The 20,449-nt window shown below is 39.9% G+C and overlaps 1 protein-coding gene across 25 annotated transcripts in view; it reads left to right on the top strand.

The window, feature by feature from the left end:
* STAG2 (STAG2 cohesin complex component) overlaps positions 1-20,449 on the top strand; it is a 145,049-nt gene that overhangs the window by 2,281 nt on the left and 122,319 nt on the right. The gene's annotated exons all lie outside the window — the stretch shown is intronic.

The following is a 20,449-nucleotide window of genomic DNA, read 5'->3' on the forward strand; positions in this document are numbered from 1 at the left end:
ATACCCCTTTTCTCCCACGGACCGCCGTATTTCACAGCAGCCACACCCTGTATTTGTCTCTGTGGATTGGTCTCATTATCAGCTTAATTTAGTGACTCTTAAACCACCATGATGGGACTTGCTTAAGCACGAAGCTTCTTTTCCTGTTTAGTCCTAGTGGTTAGTGTCGAAAGAGGAATAATCGAGGTTTCTTGATGAAATCTAGTGCGGTCCAACCTCAGCCTTTTTTCTGTTGTCTTTTTTCCTACTCCGGGCTGTTGGCGGTGTCAGCACCGCTGCTGGGGGCGGGGGTGGAGGGGAGAAAGAGTCGGGTTACCGAAGTGCGTCATTCCTGGCTCTAGCAGGGCCTGCTCGGGAGCTGCTGGTGTTTGTTACTGTCCTCGCAGCACTTTTCTGCCAACCTTCTCTCTCTGCGTATTGGTTAGGAGCAAAAGCAGGAGGCGGTCTCCTAATTCTGTCTGTAGGCTAGCGCGTTGCGTTTAAGGGTATACGTGAACTTATTTTGTTAAAAAAAGGCCCTGGGAAGTGGATGCATTTGTTTAATGACATACAATTCAGGTGGTTTAGACTTGCTCTCGTATACTTTCCGATGAACAGTGGGGTTAATTTTCATCATTCTCAACCACTTAACGTTAAAATGCCTGGTTTTCTTTCTACATTGTTATCAATCTATAATTAGGGATCAGAAGGACCAGTTTTACGCGTGTAAGTGTTCAGCAGCTTCTCAAGTGGTTGAATTGTAGTTCTCTGACACATTATGTTAAATAGTCTATTTTTTTTCTTTTTGAACTAAAGTGCCACGTTAATGTAAGTTAATTGCAGATGTTTAAGTTCGTTTTCATCACATTTCTCTATTTGTCTTTTTAGGTATAATTTTAAATAGGTCCTTTGGGTTTTATGGACTTCATTAAAATCCTTAAAGATGGTTATATCTTTGTGTTTAACTGAATTCTTTAATTTATCACCTACCAAGGAATTGTGTAAGGTGGCTGTAGAATTACATTTTTGGCTTTTGACTTCTTAACTTGCTTGTTTTTGGTACTTTTGCTGTCTTTGGGTTTTTCTCAGTGTTCTTACCGAAGGTGGTGTCTTCCTCTTCATTCTTTTTGAAGGTAATAATGAGGGGAGGGAGTGGGTAAGAGGTAGATATGAAACAAAAGTGGCCTCGAGTTGATTATTGTAGTTGAATGAATACAGGACTGCTCCTTGTTACTATTATTCTCTCCACTTCTGTGTGTACTGTTAAAAATTTTCATAGTTTAAGAGAAAATTTTTTTGAAGAAGAATTTCCAGATTGTCTTACAGTCTTGGGGGGTAATGACTTAAGTTTATATTTACATATTAAAATCACTTGCATGTGAAATTTAGCCTTGTGGCAGTGATTACACAATGCTTGGCAAAACTTTAAAAAAAAAAATGTTTAAACGGAACTAACATAGAACAGGCCACATACATACTTATAAATTGGTTGAACTTTAAGTGTGTATAACTTAGCCTGAGTGTGCTCTACTTTTACTTTCCTTTTTCATTCTTTGAAAACAGGAAAATTCCATTTGCAAATTTTGTAAATTCTGCTTGGTGTCTATTTCATCAAGTTGGAGTTAGAGTGAGTCAGTATGAAAGGGATTTACTATTAATAGGAGGGGCTTTGGCAGTTGCAGTAAGTGACAGTGGAAGGGATTGAGGTGCCATAGGGAGCATTCCCGGTAGAAAGATCTAGGTAGCTGAATTCAGTTTCAGGATTTGATGTTTAATGACTGGGTAGAGAAGCAGATTGAAAAAGAAATGTACTTATTAGCTATTCCTTCCCACCGTGAAGTAACTAGTATTCTGAGGTATATCAGAGACTGGCAGAGAGGGTGGAGTGGGTTCTTTTTTTTTAACTGATAAGAAAATGAGTGTTTACATTTAAAATGGTTTAAATCACCCCACACCCCAAGGATGTGGTGCTATAACTAATTAGAAGTTGATATGTAAAATATTTCAGTATTATCTGTTAACATTCTGACCATTAGCCATAAGCGGTAAAAATGTGTTGCAATGAAAACCCTTGGTCTCCCTTAAATAGTGTATTTGTGAACTCCTAAATTCTATTAAAGTAAGTGCCTTTTTTTTTTTTTTTGCAGTTATGTACTGTTTAGTGTCAGGTTTATTTTTTTCCCCTAGGAGATACATTTTTAAAATATATGTCACAATTCTGAAAGGAATCCAAAATAATGAGTATTTATTTGATAGCAAAATTTCACCCCAATCTGGGAACAGACATTTTCTAACTGTTAGCATTAGTCTGTTTGTGTATTTCATATTCAGCATTTTAACTTTAGAAGGATGTTAAGAGAAAATAGATGACATATTTCAAATGTTTTACTTATATGCAAATATTCTTAGTAGATGGTAAGGATTGTGGCATCAGGTTTATTTTATTGTGGGTGAGGCAATAGCTAAACTACTACACTAACACATGATGAGTTTGGTAACTTTTAAGTATATTTAGTTAGGATTTTTTAAAGCCCAAACACTTAAATAAGATTTTCATGAAATCAAATTCTACGTTTCTTTTTCAACTTTATTGACTTCTGTGGTCACCCGAGGACTTAGGAATTAAAATGAATGGGATGGGGTTGGGGGACAGGCTAAGGCTAAATCTATTCCTTTGGGAATTTAGCATTAGATGTGAAAATACGCAGTTTAGTAATGCTTAATATTTTGCATGTTTAACTGATACCACCCACAGTCATATGTGGGAAGGTAGTAAACAGAGAATAGCATATTCTTTCTGCTTCGGGTTCTTTATAATAGATGACCGACTTCAGTTTTTGATGCTGCAAGTTGACTTTTGAACTTGAACCAAAATCGGCCAGGCAGTTACACCTATAATACCAACACTTTGGGAGGCTGAAGTGGGAGGATTGCTTGAGCCCAAGGAGTTCAAGACCAGCCTGGGCAACATAGGGAGACCCCATCTTTACAGATAATTAAGAAATTAGCCAGATGTGGTGGTACACCTGTGGTCCCAGCTATTTGGGAGGCTAAGGCAGGAGGATCACCTGAGACTAGTAGATAGAGGCTGCGGTAAGCCATGATTTTGCCACTGCAACCAGTCTGGGCAATAGAGCAAGACCATGTCTCAAAAAAAATTAAAAATAAAATGTACAGTTTACTGTATAATGGAGTACAATTTTTGGGAGGTAGGGAGAATAGCAAGGGAAAGGGATAGTCTTAGATATGGGCATCAGTATATACTCAGCGTGATTCTGGCCAACATGGTGAAACCCTGTCTCTACTAAAAATACAGAAATTAGTCGGGTGTAGTAGTGTGCACCTGCAGTTCTAACTACTTGTTAAACCTGGGAGGTGGAGGTGGAGGTTGCAGTGAGTTGAGATCGGGCGACAGAGCAAGAGTCTGCCCCCCCTCCCCCCCCCGTAAAAAAGTTCTTATTAGCTGGGCTTGGTGGCACATTCCTATAATCCCAGCTACTGGGGAGGCTGAGGCAGGAGAATTATTTGAACCTGGGAGGCAGAGGTTGCTGTGAGCTGAGATCGCGGCACAGCACTCTAGCCCGGGCGACAGAGCAAGACTTGGTCTTAAAAAAAAGTTATTTACCTTTTTCTGCATTGGCTACATGTTCAGGACTTTAGTTTGTGGTTCAATGCTGTCCCTGTGTAGTAATTTTTTTTTTTTTTTTTGAAACGGAGTTTCACTCTTGTTGCCTAGGCTGGATGGAGTGCGATGGCGGGATCTTGGCTCACTGCAACTTCTGCCTCCCAGGTTTAAGTAATTCTCCTGCCTCAGCCTCCCAAGTACCTGGGATTATAGGCATGCACCACCACACCTGGCTACTTTTATATTTTTGGTAGAGCCTGTGTTTCTCCATGTTGGCCAGCCTGGTCTCGAACTCCTGACCTCAGTTGATCCACTCATCTATCTCTGCTTCCCAAAGTGCTGGGATTATAGGCGGAGCTACTGTGCCAAGAAGAGATTATTGAAATTGTTTTACAATGTTCCTGCCAAAGAAAGAAGATGAATAATGTCAACGGTCTATCTTTTTTATTATAGTCACGCGTTGCTTAATGGTGGGCATACCTTCTGAGAAATTTATTTTAGGTGATTTTGTTGTGTGAACATCATAGAGTGTACTTACACACCTAGATGGAATAGCCTACTACACACCTAGGCCATATGGTATGGTCTGTTGCTCCTAGGTTATAAACCTGTACAGCATGTTGCTGTACTGAATATTGTAGGCCTAACACAGTGGTATTTGTGTATCAAAACAAAAAAGATACAGTAACAATACAATATAAAAGAAAAAAATGGTACACTTCTATAGGGCAGCTCCATTATTTTTTTGTCCCTGCCCTGTCCCCCGCTCCATTATATTTTATGGGACCATTGTCTTTTGTTGACTAAAATGTTGTTATATGGCACACGGCTGTATTTTAATCTGAAAATACATGATTAGGCTTGATGAAACAAATTAGGGGAGATTTCAATAAGCTTTGCCTAACTTAAGGGACAATTCAAAGGTGAAATTCCTTTATTAGAAATAAGTTGGCTGGGCCTGTGAATCCCAGTACTTGGGGAGGCCAAGGCAGGAGGATCTATTGAGCCCAGGAGCTTGAGACCAGCCTGGGTAACATAGCAAGACCCCATCTCTAGAAAAAGAAATTAAAACTTAGCTGGGTGTGGTGGTGCAGCCTGTGGCTCTAGCTGCTGGGGAGGCTGAGGTGGGAGGATCGATTGAGCCCCAGGAGGTTGAGGCCGTAGTGAGCCATGATCATGCCTCTGCACCTCAGCCTGGGCAACAACAGCGAGACCCTGTCTCGAAAAAAAAGTTGTTTCTATTCTGTTATACATCGTTCAAAGGGGGTGAAAAACAAATCCTATTTACATTTTTGCAAGAATAACATTTGAAACCTGAGGTATTGTAAGAAACTTAATTTAACTGCTGTTTAAGTTCCTACTGAATGCCAGTAACTATGTTTTAATCTTCTGTTTAATCTTCTCGACCACTTTGCAAGATAGGTGGTCCTCATCATTTTACACATGGGGAAATTGACTCTCTCAGAATAAATGCCTTGTCACAAGTCACATGGTAATAATTGACAGCTTTGGATTCACACTGAGATTAGCCTGGCCTCAAAACCTTTGTGCTTTTTTGTTAAACTCAGTTGTTTTTGTTACCTGGTTTAGGTCTTGAGCTGTTATCAGAAAGCATGCATTATTATTTTAATTTTACAAAATCAAGATTCTTTTTCATGTATACTGCAAGGTAAATGCAGATTTACCCAGAGTCAGATGAGTTGCTGCCTGAGGTCTATATTGTTTTTTAATACTAATAGAAGCAGTTGAATAAATCTGAGCATTGGTTTTGTTTGCATATGCTTATTAAAGTTTTTGGGATAATGTATTTAATTGTATTCTTGAATTTTTTTGGGGGGGAATCATGATACGTGGAATGGTTTCACAGAAATTTTTTCTTTTATGTCATTTATGTTCTATCTGAAATGGAGATTAAATGTGTCTGAGAATTGTTCCCCAGTCCTTCAGCTTGTTTTATCGAGTGGTTAGATTTGAAGTAAAAAGTTTAGGCTGATCTTCTGTTTGTTTGTTTGAGATGGAGTTTTGCTCTTGTTGCCCAAGCTGGAGTGCAGTGGTGCCATCTCAGCTCACTGCGACCCCCTAGGCTAATCTTTTAATAATTCACCACTCTGTTTCTTTCGGGTTTTTTCTGTTATTTAATTGTACCTTAAAAAATTATCTTTTATTCTGTTAGTATCTCCTGTTACCTTATACTTCCTATTTTAGTTCATCTTTCACTATTAAGTTTTCTTGTTTTTATTGTTACCAGGTCATAAATAGTTAATATCAGGGGCCCAAGTTGTTAGGTTCATTAGTGATCAGTATCTTAGTCTCAGTTTTCTCTTTCCTTTTTTTTTTTTGACATGAAGTTTTGCTCTTGTTGCCCAGGCTGGAGTGCAGTGGTGTGATCTTGGCTCACCGAAACCTCAGCCTCCCAGGTTCAGGTGATTCTCCTGCCTCAGCCTCCCGAGTAGATGGCATTACAGGCACCCACCACCATGCCCTGCTAATTTTTTTGTTGTGTGTGTTTTTAGTAGAGATGGAGTTTCCCCATATTGGCCAGGCTGATCTTGAACTCCTGACCTCAGGTGATCCACCTGCCTCCCAAAGTGTTGGGATTACAGGCGTGAGCCACTGTACCCCGCCTTTTTTTTTTTTCCTTCTTCTTGAGATGGAGTTTTGCTCTTGTTGCCCGGGCTGGAGTGCAGTGGCACAATCCGCTCACTGCAACCTCTGCCTCCCTGGTTCAAGTATTCTCCTGCCTCTGCTGCAGCTGAGACTATGGGTGTGGGCTACCACGCCCGGCTAATTTTTTGAATTTTTAGTAGAGATGAGATTTCCCCATGTTGACCAGGCTGGTCTCGAACTCCTGACCTCAGGTGATCCACCCATCTCCAAAGTGCTGGGATTACAGGTATGAGCCACTGCATCTGCCCTTCCATTCTGTTTCTCTTTAACTGTAACTAGTTTTTCTTATCTGAAAGAATTCTGTATGTTGGATTTCTTTTTTTTTTTGAGACGGAGTTTCACTGTTGTTACCTAGACTGGCACCATCTCGGCTCACTGCAACCTCCGCCTTCTGGGTTCAAGCAATTAATTCTCCTGCCTCAGTTTCCTGAGTAGCTGGGACTACAGGCGCGCACCACCATGCCCAGCTAATGTTTGTATTTTTAGTTGAGATGGGGTTTCACCTTGTTGACCAGGATGGTCTCGATTTCTTGACCTTGTGATCTTCCCGCCTCGGTCTCCCAAAGTGCTGGGATTATAGGCGTGAGCCACTGCGCCCGGCCTGTATGTTGGATTTCTGACCTAAGATAAATTTGTGGAGACAAGGTAAAACCGAATATTTATATTTGTGCTTTTCATAGCTGCGAGTCAAATTTATATATTTATATTGATCATTCCTTTAAGCTTCAACATGTAGGAAATAGTTTTTTCCCAGGTGATGAACAGCAGTCTTCTGCTCAGACTGTTTGTTCATTGAGTCTTCTTTTCATTCATATTTCCCCCTTTGTATTCCAAGAAAACCAGGAACTGGTGTTCCATGACAGAATTACTCCCTAAGGCATCCATTGTATATTATAAATTAGTTTCTTTCCTGCACATATAGAAAGATATTAGTTAGGTACCATTCTTGGGAGACTTCAGGAAATAGTCACTGAAGTCATTTTCTGAGTTCTATAGTCACTCGAGTCATATTCTGAGTTTTGTAGTTAATGTGAGAAACACTGGTTGAGAAAGACTGTTAGAATATTAAGGGACTTGGTTTGTCACTAAGTAAAGTTTTACTTTTCACAGTCACTTTCCTGTTAGTAACGCTAATATGGCCTCTATTAAAATTTGTGGTAAATTATGAATGCAGTTGATATTGGTATTGCTGTGGGATAAATTGGTTAGTGTTGATTTCAAGCAGTAAGTGCTGCTTAGTTGTTTGAAATAATTTAATGTGGGACATGAAATGTATCATTTTATTTATAAGAAGGAAGATTGGGGGAGCACTGTTCATTATATAATTCAAAACCTTTTATAAAAAGTCACTGACAGTGACTAACATTAACAAGGACTAATACTAACTGAACTCTTACCATATGCAAAGTATTCTTAAAAATGCTTTGTGTGAGGCTGGGCGCGGTGGCTCATGCCTGTAATCCCAGCACTTTGGAAGGCCGAGGCAGGTGGATCACAAGGTCAAGAGATCGAGACCATCCTGGTCAACATGGTGAAACCCCGTCTCTACTAAAAATACAAAAAATTAGCTGGGCATGGTGGCACGTGCCTGTAATCCTAGCTATTCGGGAGGCTGAGGCAGGAGAATTGCCTGAACCCAGGAAGCGGAGGCTGCAGTGAGCCAAGATCACGCCGTTGCACTCCAGCCTGGGTAACAAGAACAAAAATCCATCTCAAAAAAAAAAAATGCTTTGTGTGTATTAGCTTACTTACTCTTCATAACTCTGAGGAAGGATGGCCATATGATTTATTATTCAAACCAGGATACTTTTGAGAGTGAAAGAGATTGCTTCTTGGCCTTTTGGCTAAGATCAAGTGAAGAGTGAGTGAAAGGGGGCACTCATTTATTGGCATGCTTAGATAATAGCAGAAATAGAACTGTTTGAGAGAAAGGATGTATGATGACTTTATTTATTTTGAGATGGAGTTTCGCTCTTGTTACCCAGGCTGGAGTGCAATGGTGTGATCTCTGCTCATGGCAACCTCCGCCTCCTGGGTTCAGGCAATTCTCCTGCCTCAGACTCCCGAGTAGCTGGTACTACAGGTGCTCACCACCATGTCCAGCTAATTTTTATATTTTTAGTAGAGACGGGGTTTCACCATGTAGACCAGGATGGTCTCGATCTCTTGACCTTGTGATCCACCTTCCTTGGCCTCCCAAAGTGCTGGGATTATAGGCGTGAGCCACCGAGCCTGGCCTGTATGATGACTTTAATTAATACCTTCTTTTTGGCCGGGTACAGTGGCTCATGCCTGTAATCCCAGCACTTTGGGAGGCCAAGGCAGGCAGATCACCTGAGTCCGGGAGTTTGAGACCAGACTGACCAACATGGAGCAATCCTGTCTCTACTGAGACTACAAAATTAGCCAAGTGTGGTGGTGCATGCCTGTAATCCCAACTACTCAGGAGGCTGAGCAGGAGAATCCCTTGAACCTAGGAGACAGGGTTTGTGGTGAGCCGAGATCATGCCATTGCACTCCAGCCTGGGCAACAAGAGCAAAATTCTGTCTCAAAAAAAAAAAAAAAATCTTTTTCAGAATAAACTGAAGCAGAGGGAGACCAAGTAACTTGCCCACTTAGTAAGCGGTAAGAAGGGAGTTAAAACTTCTGTAGAGGCTGGGCGTGGTGGCTCACACCTGTAATCCCAGCACTTTGGGAGGCTGAAGCGGGCAGATCACCTGTGGTCAGGAGTTCAAGACCAGCTTGGCCAACGTGGTGAAAACCCATCTCTACTAAAAATAAAAAAATTAGCCAGGTGTGGTGGTATGTGCCTGTAATCCCAGCTGCTTGGGAGGCTGAGACAAGAGAATCACCTGATCCTGGAGTTGGAGGTTATAGTGAGCTGAGATCGCATCACTGCACTCCAGCCTGGACAACAGAGCAAGACTCCGTCTCAAAAACAAATAAAATGAAACCTCTGTAGGGATTTCCGTGGGCATGAAAGTGATTTAAATTATTTTAAATTGCCATATTCTGGGAGTTTCTTTTCCATTTACCCTTTTGGGGAAGTTTTTATTGGCACATGGTCAATAGTAAAAGACAAGATAGTGTTTTTTAAAAGTACAGGAGAATTTCCAGTTGGATTTAAGACTGAGGTGATTATATTGTCCTAATATTGAAAAGCAACTTTCCTGAGGGCCGCCTTAGGTTAGAAGAAAACAAAACTCCAAGATAACCACATCTGAATTTGTTTTCCTTATGTATTATTCAGGTTTCCTTTACCATTTTCTCAGGCAGAAATGTGGATTGTGGAAATTTTTTCTGAGAAGATAGTAGATAAAGAATTTTGTGACTAGGGAGAAGTGTTACCAGAAAAGAAAGAAAAGAGTCCAGTTTAGAGACTTTTGAAGGTAAACTGATTCTGTAGCATAGTTTGAGAGTTAAGTCTTGTAGAGATCGATGTCATTTCATAAAATTAACATTCCTCTTTTATTTTGTGTGTGTGTGTGTGTGTGTGTGTGTGTGTGTTTTGTATTTTTAGGAGAGACGGGGTTTCACCATGTTGGTCAGTCTGGTCTTGAACTTCTGGCCTTGTGATCTGCCGGCCTCAGCCTCCCAAAGTGCTGGGAATTAGAGCCATGAGCCACCGCACCTGGCCTGTTATTGTGATTAAAAAAAATTTTTTTTTATATATATAAATTTTTAAAGATTGGGTTTTACCATGATGGTCAGGCTGGTCTTGAACTCCTGACCTCAGGTGATCCACCCACCTCGGCCTCCCAAAGTGCTAGGATTACAGGCATGAGCCACCACGCCTGGCCCTATTGTGATTTTTTAAAGTTATTTTGTATTTCTCGCATATTAATGCTTGTGCTCTCACTTCAAAAAATATTACTGAAGGCGAATTCAAATGTGAAGTGATTTTGGCTCAATGGTGGAACCTACAATTGTAAACGAATATCTTTTTTTTTTCCTTTGAGTGGGAGTGAATGATAGTATCTGATCTTAAGGACAATTCCGGTTTTGTTTTCATACTTGGCTATTTTAATAGTTCATTGAGTAATTTGTGCTTTTTCCCCCCTAGTGAGTTGACTTTTGGAGGTTTTGTTGGTGTCACTATCATTAAATAGGTCCGTTTAAATTTTAAGATCTTTAATTTAGTTCATTAAAACTATTATGAGACAAGATACAGCTTGAAGGGGGACTGCATTTCTGACCAGATGAAGGAATTGGTGGCCTGTGTAGTGACTACAGTAGACAAAAAGATTATTTCAGGGAGATTTGATTTATTATGTGAGATTAATGGGCCCCAGGCTAGGTGGCTCATGTCTGTATTCCTAGTACTTTGGGAGGCCGAGGCTGGTGGATTGCTTGAGCTCAGGAGTTTGAGATCAGCCTGGGCAACATGGTGAAATCCCATCTCTACCAAAAATACAAGAAAACCCCCCCAAAACCGCCAATTACCCTGGCACGATGGTACATACCTGTGGTCCCAGCTACTCAGGAGGGTGACATGGGAGGATCACTTGAGCCTGGGAGGCAGAGGTTGCAGTGAGACAAGATCACAACACTACTCCAGCCTGGGTGATAGACTGAGATTCCCCCCACTCAAAAGAGAAAAACAAAACAAAACAAAAAACAATAGTAAAATAAAATAGAATAAAATAAATGCAGTTGGGGCCAGGTGAGGTAGCTCATGCCTGTAATCCCAGCACTTTGGGAGGCCAAGGTGGGCAGATCACGAGTTCAGGCAATCGAGACCATCCTGGCTAACACGGTGAAACCCCGTCTCTACTAAAAATACGAAAGACATTGGCCAGGCATGGTGGCCGGTACCTGTAGTCCCAGCTACTCATGAGACTGAGGCAGGAAAATCGCTTGAACCTGAGAGGCGGAGATTGCAGTGAGCGGAGATGGCACCACTGCACTCTGGCCTGGGTGACAGAGTGAGACTGTCTCAGAAAAAAAAAAATAAAATAAAATAAAAAAAATGCAGTTGGATTTTAAATACTGTCTTGCTGGTTTTTAAGCTGAGTTCCACGGGTAGAATGGAGATTTGTGAACACTCTCAAATTATGTACAAACTATATGCATACGTTTTATCAGTTTCTCTATGGCTCATTGTTAAAATCAACTGGTATTTAAAGTACCTATGGGGGGGAGGGACGGGATCCGTGGCTCATGCCTGTAATCCTAGCACTTCGGGAGTTTGAGGTGGGTGGATCATGAGGTCAGATCGAGACCATCCTCGCCAACATGGTGAAACCCCATGTCTCTATAAAAATACAACAAATTAGCTGGGCATGGTGGTGTGCACCCGTATACCCAGCTATGCGGGAGGCTAGGCAGGGGAATCACTTAAACCCAGGAGACAGAGATTGCAGTGAGCAGGGATGGCGCCACTGCACTCCAGCCTGGTGACAGCAAGACTCTTTCTCAAAATAAAATACCTAAGAAAGATGGAATACACAATGGTAAACCAGAATACATAGTCACTGCCCTTAGGGAATATAGTCACTTGGACTTTGTCACTACAGAAGGGTTAAGAAATAACTATTAAAATATTATGTAGGGCTGGGCGAGGTGGCTCATACATGTAATCCCAGCACTTTGGGAGGCCGAGGTGGGTGGATCACGAGGTCAGGAGTTCAAGACGAGCCTGGCCAATATGGTGAAGCCCCCGTCTCTACTAAAAATACAGAAAATTAGCTGAGCGTGGTGGTGTGCACCTGTAGTCCCAGCTGCTCGGGAGGCTAAAGGCAGGAGAATTGCTTGAACCCGGGAGGTGGAGGTTGCAGTGAGCCACTGCACTCCAGCCTGGGTGACAGAGTGAGACTCGGTCTCAAAAGAAAAAAAGAATTATGTATTACATTTACTCAACATTAAAGGATATCGGGCTAAAACCAATAGCATTTTTGACACAGTATTCCTAATTTGAGAATAGTGACAAATACTGAAAAATTAGGGTTGCACTGAAAAACTTTAGGGGAAATATAACTGAGATAACACAACTGAGGACTTTGATGTAGCCTTGGAATGCTTCAGTCTTTGGTTGCTGTTAATAAACTAAGTTAAAAGAGCCCATGATAATCTTAATTTTATTTTGTTTTGAGACAGAGTCTCACTGTGTTGCCCAGGCTGGAGTGCAGTGGGATGATCTTGGCTCACTGAAACCTCCACCTCCCAAGGTCAAGTGATTCTCCTGCCCTAGTCTCTCAAGTAGTTTGGGATTACAGGTACCTGCTATCACGCCCAGCTAATTTTTGTGTTTTTAGTAGAAACAGGGTTTCACCATTGGCCAGGTTGGTGTTGAGCCCCTGAGCTAAAGTGATAATGCCTGTCTTGGCCTCCCAAAATGTTGGGATTATAGGTGTGAGCCACCCCTATCGGCCCCATAACCACAGTTACTGTTATCCAAATGTTGATACCTTCTAAATAGTATTATGGTTCTGTGTAAAACCAAGAAGCAATTACCATTCACTTTGTTATATGGGATTCGTGTGTGTATCTTTCTCTTTCGAGTTCTAAATGTGACTTTAAATGCAAATTTAAGTTAAAATATGCTTGTGTTTTAATTTTTGACCTTAGATTCTTTTTTGGAATGTTTCTTGAAATTTTTTGGTAGCAGTATTTGATTTTTATTACGTTCATTCCCCTCCACCCCTATCATAGAAAATGATTGAGGTTTGGTATATTGAAGTATTTCCATTTCAGGATTGGGATATATGATAACCTCTTTTCTTAGATTTCCGACCTTTTTCTCTTTTCAAAGGCAAGGAGAATTTTTGCACTCACCAGTGTGTCTACTGCCTTGTACCTAATTTGCAAACTTTATGGTGACAAGAATGTTATTACAAAGAACATGTTTAATATCTTCTTAGTAAAATAGAGGCATTTTTTGTGATGTAAGGAAAGGAACATGAACGTTTGAGAATTTCCCTTCTACACTGTTCTAAAGAAGAAGATAAAATATAGGAAATATTATTAGCAAAGCCATAATATTTTTCCTTTGGGATATGTCTGTCCCTCCCTGTTTCCACCACTCATTCAAGCCAAAAGACATTCCTCAGACTTTGCTCCTGGCATGAGAATTGAGGAAGTGGTGGTAGTCATGGCTGGCAGGGAAGCAGAAGCATGAAGGTATGTTTTTGAAAAGCAAACTTGTCAATGACAAATGGATTTTTCCAGTTCTGAGTGTATATGTACTTTCTGAGTTTTGATTAAATATCAGTGCATAAAGTACTACTGTTCATTGAGGAATATTCAGTAGTTATATTCATATTTGGGTATTATAAATATACTTGAAAAATTTCAGAGGGATTATTTGGACAATGTGGGATTTTATTAGAAAAGTTCCTATAGTAGGAAATTAGTTCCTAATCCTTTTAAGTTAGATTGAAACAGTATCTTAAGTTACTATGGAAAAATAAGTTTCTGCTGGAAGCAGTGGCTCACACCTGTATTCCCAGCACTTTGGGAGCCCAGGAGTTCCAGACTAGCCTGGGCAACATAGCGAGACCCTGTTTCTACCAAAAATTCAAAAATTAGCCAGGTGTGGCAGCGTGCACCTATAGTCTCAGCTACTCAGGAGGCTGCGATGGGAGGATCACTTGAGCTCAGAAGGTTGAGCCAAGGTCATGCCACTCCACTCCAACCTGGGTGACAGTAACCCTTTCTCTTAAAAAAAATTTTTTTAAATGATGAAATTAAATTTTAAAAGAGAAAAAGTTTTCTAACTTGAGGCAATTGTATGTACGTATATAAATATATAGTGTTTGTACAATGTTGGCAAATATTCAGATTTATCTCTTATAGCAAGATTAACCTTTTCAGTCTAGGAACTATGTTTTTATCTGATTTTGAATGATTGTTTCATTGTGCAGTGTATATTATACAGGTTTTCAAATGGTAATTGAATTGAAACCTTAGGTTGTTTTTAGAAATGTAACCCTCCATTATAATTGCATTGTTGGTATTCATATTTAAAAAGCTGTAGATTGGAAGATAAGTAGTCAGTTTCCCCTAGTTGGTTTTGCATTAATGATAAAGTTTGTATCGACAGGATACCACTTACAGCATCTTCTTACAATGTGACAAGTTGTACTAGGCTCTCTAACATTTAATTTTTGTTTCTTACAACAACCCTCTCGGGTAGTTGGTGGTATTTTCATTTACTGAGGTTTAGAATCGTTGAGACTTGCCCAAGATCACTCGGCTAATAAGTGGCCAAGGTTACTTTTTGAATCCAATTCTGCCTAATTCCACAACACTTCTTTACACGGTGATACACTGCCTCCCAGTGGGATGATTTATAGATTTCATAGTGATAACTTTCTTTGGGGAAAGAGAATGAAAAGGATACAAGGAACAGTAAATGGAAAAGACAGAGGAGGAAGTTAAACTTCTTGTAGTGGTCAGGAACCTTTTGGGGGTTAAGTAGGAGAAAAGCTTATTTTCAACCAAGAGCTGATGGATGTTTTGAAGTTGCATGTGGTATGTTTCATGTTTTATAATAAACATCAAGTAACAACTAGAAAAGGCTTAGTGGTGGGGAGAAGATAAAGTTTTTTCTACTATACTGAAGATAAAGTTTCTTATACTGTACTGTTTTAATCCTCAGTAAAGTACATCTGAAATAATTTTAAGGAATTAACCTTTTTAGAAAATAAACTTTCAGCCATGTGCGGTGGCTCAACGCCTGTAATCCCAGCACTTTGGGAGGCTGAGATGGGCGGATCACAAGGTCAGAAGTTCAAGACCAGCCTGACTAACATGGTGAAACTCCGTTTCTAAAAAAAAAGGAAAGAAAATAAACTTTGAAACTAAATGTTAATCCAAAGCCTCGTCGGCATAGGTAGTGTTCCTGCCAAATAACAATAATTCTAATAGGAATAATCTGTTCAGGTAAAGTGGTCTAAGTCAGGAAACATTATGATTCCAGTTTGTGTTTTGGTTTTCATATTCCACTAGCCTCCCTTTTCTGCTGGTGCTTTTTTCCTTTTACCTCTGATATCTTTACAATTTCTATAGTTCTTCATAAAAAGTAGAAATGTTTTGATGGCTATTTCCTTATTTTACTTTGATGTTATTAGTGCTAACAGTAGACAACCTTATTTGTGAGGCACTGAAATAGAAGTGATTTCAAAAATTAGTCCGTTTTATGACTCAAACATTTCTTTTAAAAATAACAAAAGAAAAAATAGAAAAATTCATTCATTTAAATTTCCCAACAAGCCCATGAGGTGTTGGTGCTATTATTTCCTGTTTGTGAGGAAATGGAGGCATAATGAGCTTAAACTTTTCTAAGCATACGCATACTTAGGAAGTGTTGAATCCTTGTGAACCCAGGCAATCTGGTTCCTGAGGTTTTTTTTGTTTTGTTTTGTTTTTTAGTTAGGGTCTCATTCTGTTGTCCAGGCTGGAGTGCAGTGGCACAGTCATGGCTCACTGCAGCTTTGACTTTCTGCGCTCAAGCGATACTCTCACCTCAGCCTTCTGAGTAACTGGGACTACAAGTGCATGCCACCAAGCCCAGCTTATTTTTATATTTTTTGTAGAGGTGGGGTCTCACCATATTGCTTCCACTGGTTTTGAACTTGTGGGCTCAAGTGACCGGACCACTTTGGCCTCTCAAGTGTTGGGATTACAGGCGTGAGCCACTGTACCTGGCCACTACTGAGTTCTTTTTTTTTTTCCCAAACTTTTAAGTTCAGAGGTACATGTGCAGAATGTGCAGGTTTGTTACATAATGGTAAATGTGTCATGGTGGTTTGCTGCACAGATCATCCCTTCACCTAGGTATTAAGCCCAGTATCCATTAGCTATTCTTCCTGATACTCTCCCCCACCCCCACAGACCCCAGTGTGTGTGTTTTTCCCCTCATATGTCCATGTGTTCTCATCATTCAGCTCCCACTTATAAGTGAGAACATGTGGTGTTTGGTTTTCTGTTCCTGAGTTCTTAATGTTACGCTATCATACTGCTGATTAGAGGACAATAATATGAGTGATTTCTTCATCCTGGCAGTGTACTTTTAAGTCCTCTATTTAATTGTGGAATATGTTTGTGCATCCTTACAGGAATTTTAGGGGATAGAAGATTGGGCAAATCTCTGATCCTCAAGATTCCCCAGCTGTATAATAGGTGTACTCTCATCTGCCTTATAGGTTATTCATAGAGACTATGTAATAATACAGGTTGAGCATCCCAAGTCCGAAATCTTCCAAAATCTGAGAAACTTTTTAAGTACCCACATCATGTTCCAAAGAAATGTTCATTGCGACATTTTGGATATGGGATGCTTAACTGGTAAGTATAATACAAATAATTCCAAATCCAAAAAATATTTGGATTCTGGAATATTTATATTTGAACCACTTTTGGTCCCAGAGATTTTTGGATAAGGGATACTGTACTTTTTCTGGGATTTTTCTGTGTGCCGGACAATATACTGTGGGTTGTGCTGGCATGATATGCCCCCTGCCCCCCCCATAACTCAGTAATTCCATTTGCTGAGTACATTCCATGTGTCAGACACTTGAGGTAATATACTACCTTTAATTATTACATAACATAGGCTATTATACCCATTTTATGGATGAGAAAACTGAACCTAAAGAAATTCAGTAATTTGCTCAAATAGGTTTCTACTTTGTGGCCTTTGTACTTGCTGATCTCTCTGCCTGGCTTGGTTACTTATTTCTTCACGATATTTTGCTCAAATATTACCCTTTCAGTGGAACATATCTTGGCTGTCACATATAAAAGTAATATCCATTGCTTTTTCAGCCCTCTGTTTTCAGTTTATTTTGCTTAATATTACCATCAAACATACATTTACATGAGTTGTCTCTTTCCCACTCTACAATGTGAAGTGGGAGGAAGGATATTTATCAGCCTTCTTTATACTGCTTTATTCCTAGCACCTAGAACAGAGTTCGGAGTGTACTAAGTATTTGTTGAGCTAATGCTTAGGTGGCTGGCATTCTGAGATACACTGGATTTACTTGCAAGCTGATCCTGAAGTAAACCAATTCCTTATTTGACAGACCAAGATGGACGTTCCTTGGAAGGGAAATGCTGTGGCAGGTGTTTGGGCCTGTTTTGGGTGGGGGTCGGGAGGCAGTTGAGTCTCCTGTAGTTTTTAGAGGCCTATTCTCATGAATTGACTTGAGTTCCAGGAGGAGTATATGCCTTCAGCTCAGCTTCTAGGTTCTGTAGAGCCTTTTATCTCTTAGTACAGGTCTCTTACAGCTGCTGCTGCTTACTTTTCAACCCTTCGTTTTGCCTAAAGATTCTTTGAGCATTTATAATCTATTTGTGATGATCACAGCATGGAGGTTGATGTGAAGCAGGGGGTTAGCTTTAAACAGGTGGATCCTAGCTTTGCCATTTATAATTTAGAAGATAACATAAATAACATACATACGTACATTTCGAGATACATACATATGTGTGTATATTTTAAAAATGCATTGTACTGAAATGTTCAATAATTATATTCTGGTTAATATTTTGATAGCATATAGTTTTTTCTGATGTCTTGGAATGCATACTCTTTTCTTTGTTTCTGCTTCTCAAAACATTTCTTGCAATAATGTATGTAGTTGGAACACAGTAGTAATAATATTTTACTGTTCTCTTGCATCCAAATGCAAGCTGATTTTGGAGAGAAAGAGACATTGGATTTTAGATACTTCAATCTTAAGTTGATATTATGCATCTGTGGTTCAGCAGAGATAAGAGCAGGAGATGTTTTTTGGGATCATTATGCATAGTATACATTGGCTTTTGGTTGGGGTACTAAGAATTAATGAACCAGTGGACCAGAGGTGAAAACATGCTTAAATTGGCAGGAAGAAGAAGTAGGATCACTACTAAGAGTGGTCAGAGAGGTAGGAGAAAATTTAGGATAATATAGCATACAATCCATAAGCATCTCAAATTTGAAAAGAATCCAGATGGCATGTTCTCCCATCTGGGAGATGCTTTTAAATTGTATACAGTATAAAAACTGTTCTTCCAATTATGTCAAGTTAAAATTATCTTTAAAGCTGATATAATCAACAATTATCCTTATGTAGATTGTTTTCTTTGTGGCATCTCATGAGTTGGGTTCCTCTCCCACACTGGGTCCCAGGTTACAAATAATAGATTTAAACTGGTAAGTGGTCAGGGACCGGAACGGAGGGCATATTTGGCTTTATTGAATTCTACAAAGTCAAATAACGTTGCATTGGAATTATTTTACATGCAACATTGGTATTAGTGTGGCTGATCAAAGAATTGATTGTACTTAAATATGCGAATGGTATTAGGTTAATGGAATACTGCAGTTTGATGTCCTCTTCAAAATAGCTCTGAAAAATATGATTGGAATTTCTGGAGTCTATTTTGAAAAGAAAAATTTTTCTGTACTTCATGTGAAATAAGTGTGTAGGCAACTACTTTAGTTTTTTCAAGTTTTGTGTAAAAGCTAACTTGGGTAGAAATAATGCTAGAGATGAGTATCTTATAAAAATCATTTCATTTTTCTGCTTCTTGACAATGTTTCACAGAGAAATGATGATTAATATGAAAAGCCACTTATAATTCTTTCTTCATTCCAGAAGCTTTTTAAAATTTTGGTAAAATACACATCAAATTTGTCATTATGACCATGTTAAACATACAGTTCAGTGGCTTTGAGAACATTTATGTTGTTGTGCAGCCATTGTTACCATATCCAGAACTTTTTTATTTTGAGACGAAGTTTCGCTCTTGTTACCCAGGCTGGAGTGCAATGGTGCGATCTCGGCTCACCGCAACCTCCGCCTCCTGGGTTCAAGCAGTTCTCCCGCCTCAGCTTCCTGAGTAGCTGGGATTACAGGCATGCGCCACCATGCCCAGCTAATTTTTTGTATTTTTGTAGAGATGGGGTTTCACCATGTTGACCAGGATGGTCTCGATCTCTTGACCTCGTGATCCACCCGCCTCGGCCTCCCAAAGTACTGGGATTACAGGCATGAGCCACCGTGCCTGGCCATCCAGAACTTTTTTACCATCCCATAATAAAACTGTACCCATTAAACAATAATGCCGTGTTCCTCCCTCCCTCCCACCTCCCAGCCCCTGGTAACCACTGTTCTACTTTATATTTGACTATTCTAGTTATGTCATGTAAGTGGAATGATACAATATTTGTTCTTTGTGGCTATTTTCATTTAGCATGAATTCTAGGTCATACATGTTGTAACATGTATCAGAATTCATTCCTTTTTAAGGGTGAATAATATTCCATTGTATGTATATACCATATTTTACTTATCCACTCATCAGTTGACAGATGCTTGGGTTATACTTTTTGGCTATTATAGCCATTATTCAAGCATTAATAATGGTGATAGGAGCATTGGTGTACAAATATATCTATCTATTCAAGTCACTGCAGTTGATTCTTTTGTATATATACCCAGAAGTGGAATTGCTCCACAAATACTTAAGTACCTACTATATGGCAGGCACTGTGCTAAGCACTGGAGATATATCAGTGAAAAAGAGGGGGCCTGGTTCTTGCCCTCATGGAATTTATAGTCTAGTAAAGGGAAGAAAGATGTTAACGAAGCACTTGCAGTTAAATGTGTTAAATGTTACAAAAGGGTTAAGGACCGAGTGTCATGTGTATGTTTCATATGATTGTGATGCATATATTAAGCGAAAAGATAATATAAAACATCAAATAATTTTCCCCATTCCAGGTTGTAATGACAGGGTCTCACTCTGTCACCCAAGCCTGAGTGCAGTGGTGTGACCACAGCTCACTGAAGCCTCAAACTCCTGGGAGCGAGGGATCCTCCAGCCTCACCTTCTCAAGTAGCTAGGACTACGGGTGCATGCCACTATGGCATTTTTTTTTTTTAAGTAGAGACAGGGTCTTGCTATGTTACCCAGTCTCTTCTGGAACTCCTAGCCTCAAGCAATCCGCCTGCCTTGGCCTCCCAAAGTGCTAGGATTACAGGCATGGGCCACCTCACCCAGCGGCATTGCATTTTTAAATGTGAAAAAAAAACCAGCAGAAGACACGTCCACATGGTAGGCGACCAGGGATAGTGATGTGCCGCAGGCTTGGGTGACAGAGTGAGACCCTGTCATTACAACCTGGTTCCCTTTTTTTTTTTTTTTTTTTTTTTAAAAAGACAGGGTGTTGCTCTGCCACCCAG

The sequence above is a fragment of the Callithrix jacchus genome, chromosome X, assembly GCF_049354715.1.
Source record: "Callithrix jacchus isolate 240 chromosome X, calJac240_pri, whole genome shotgun sequence".
NCBI lineage: Eukaryota > Metazoa > Chordata > Mammalia > Primates > Cebidae > Callithrix > Callithrix jacchus.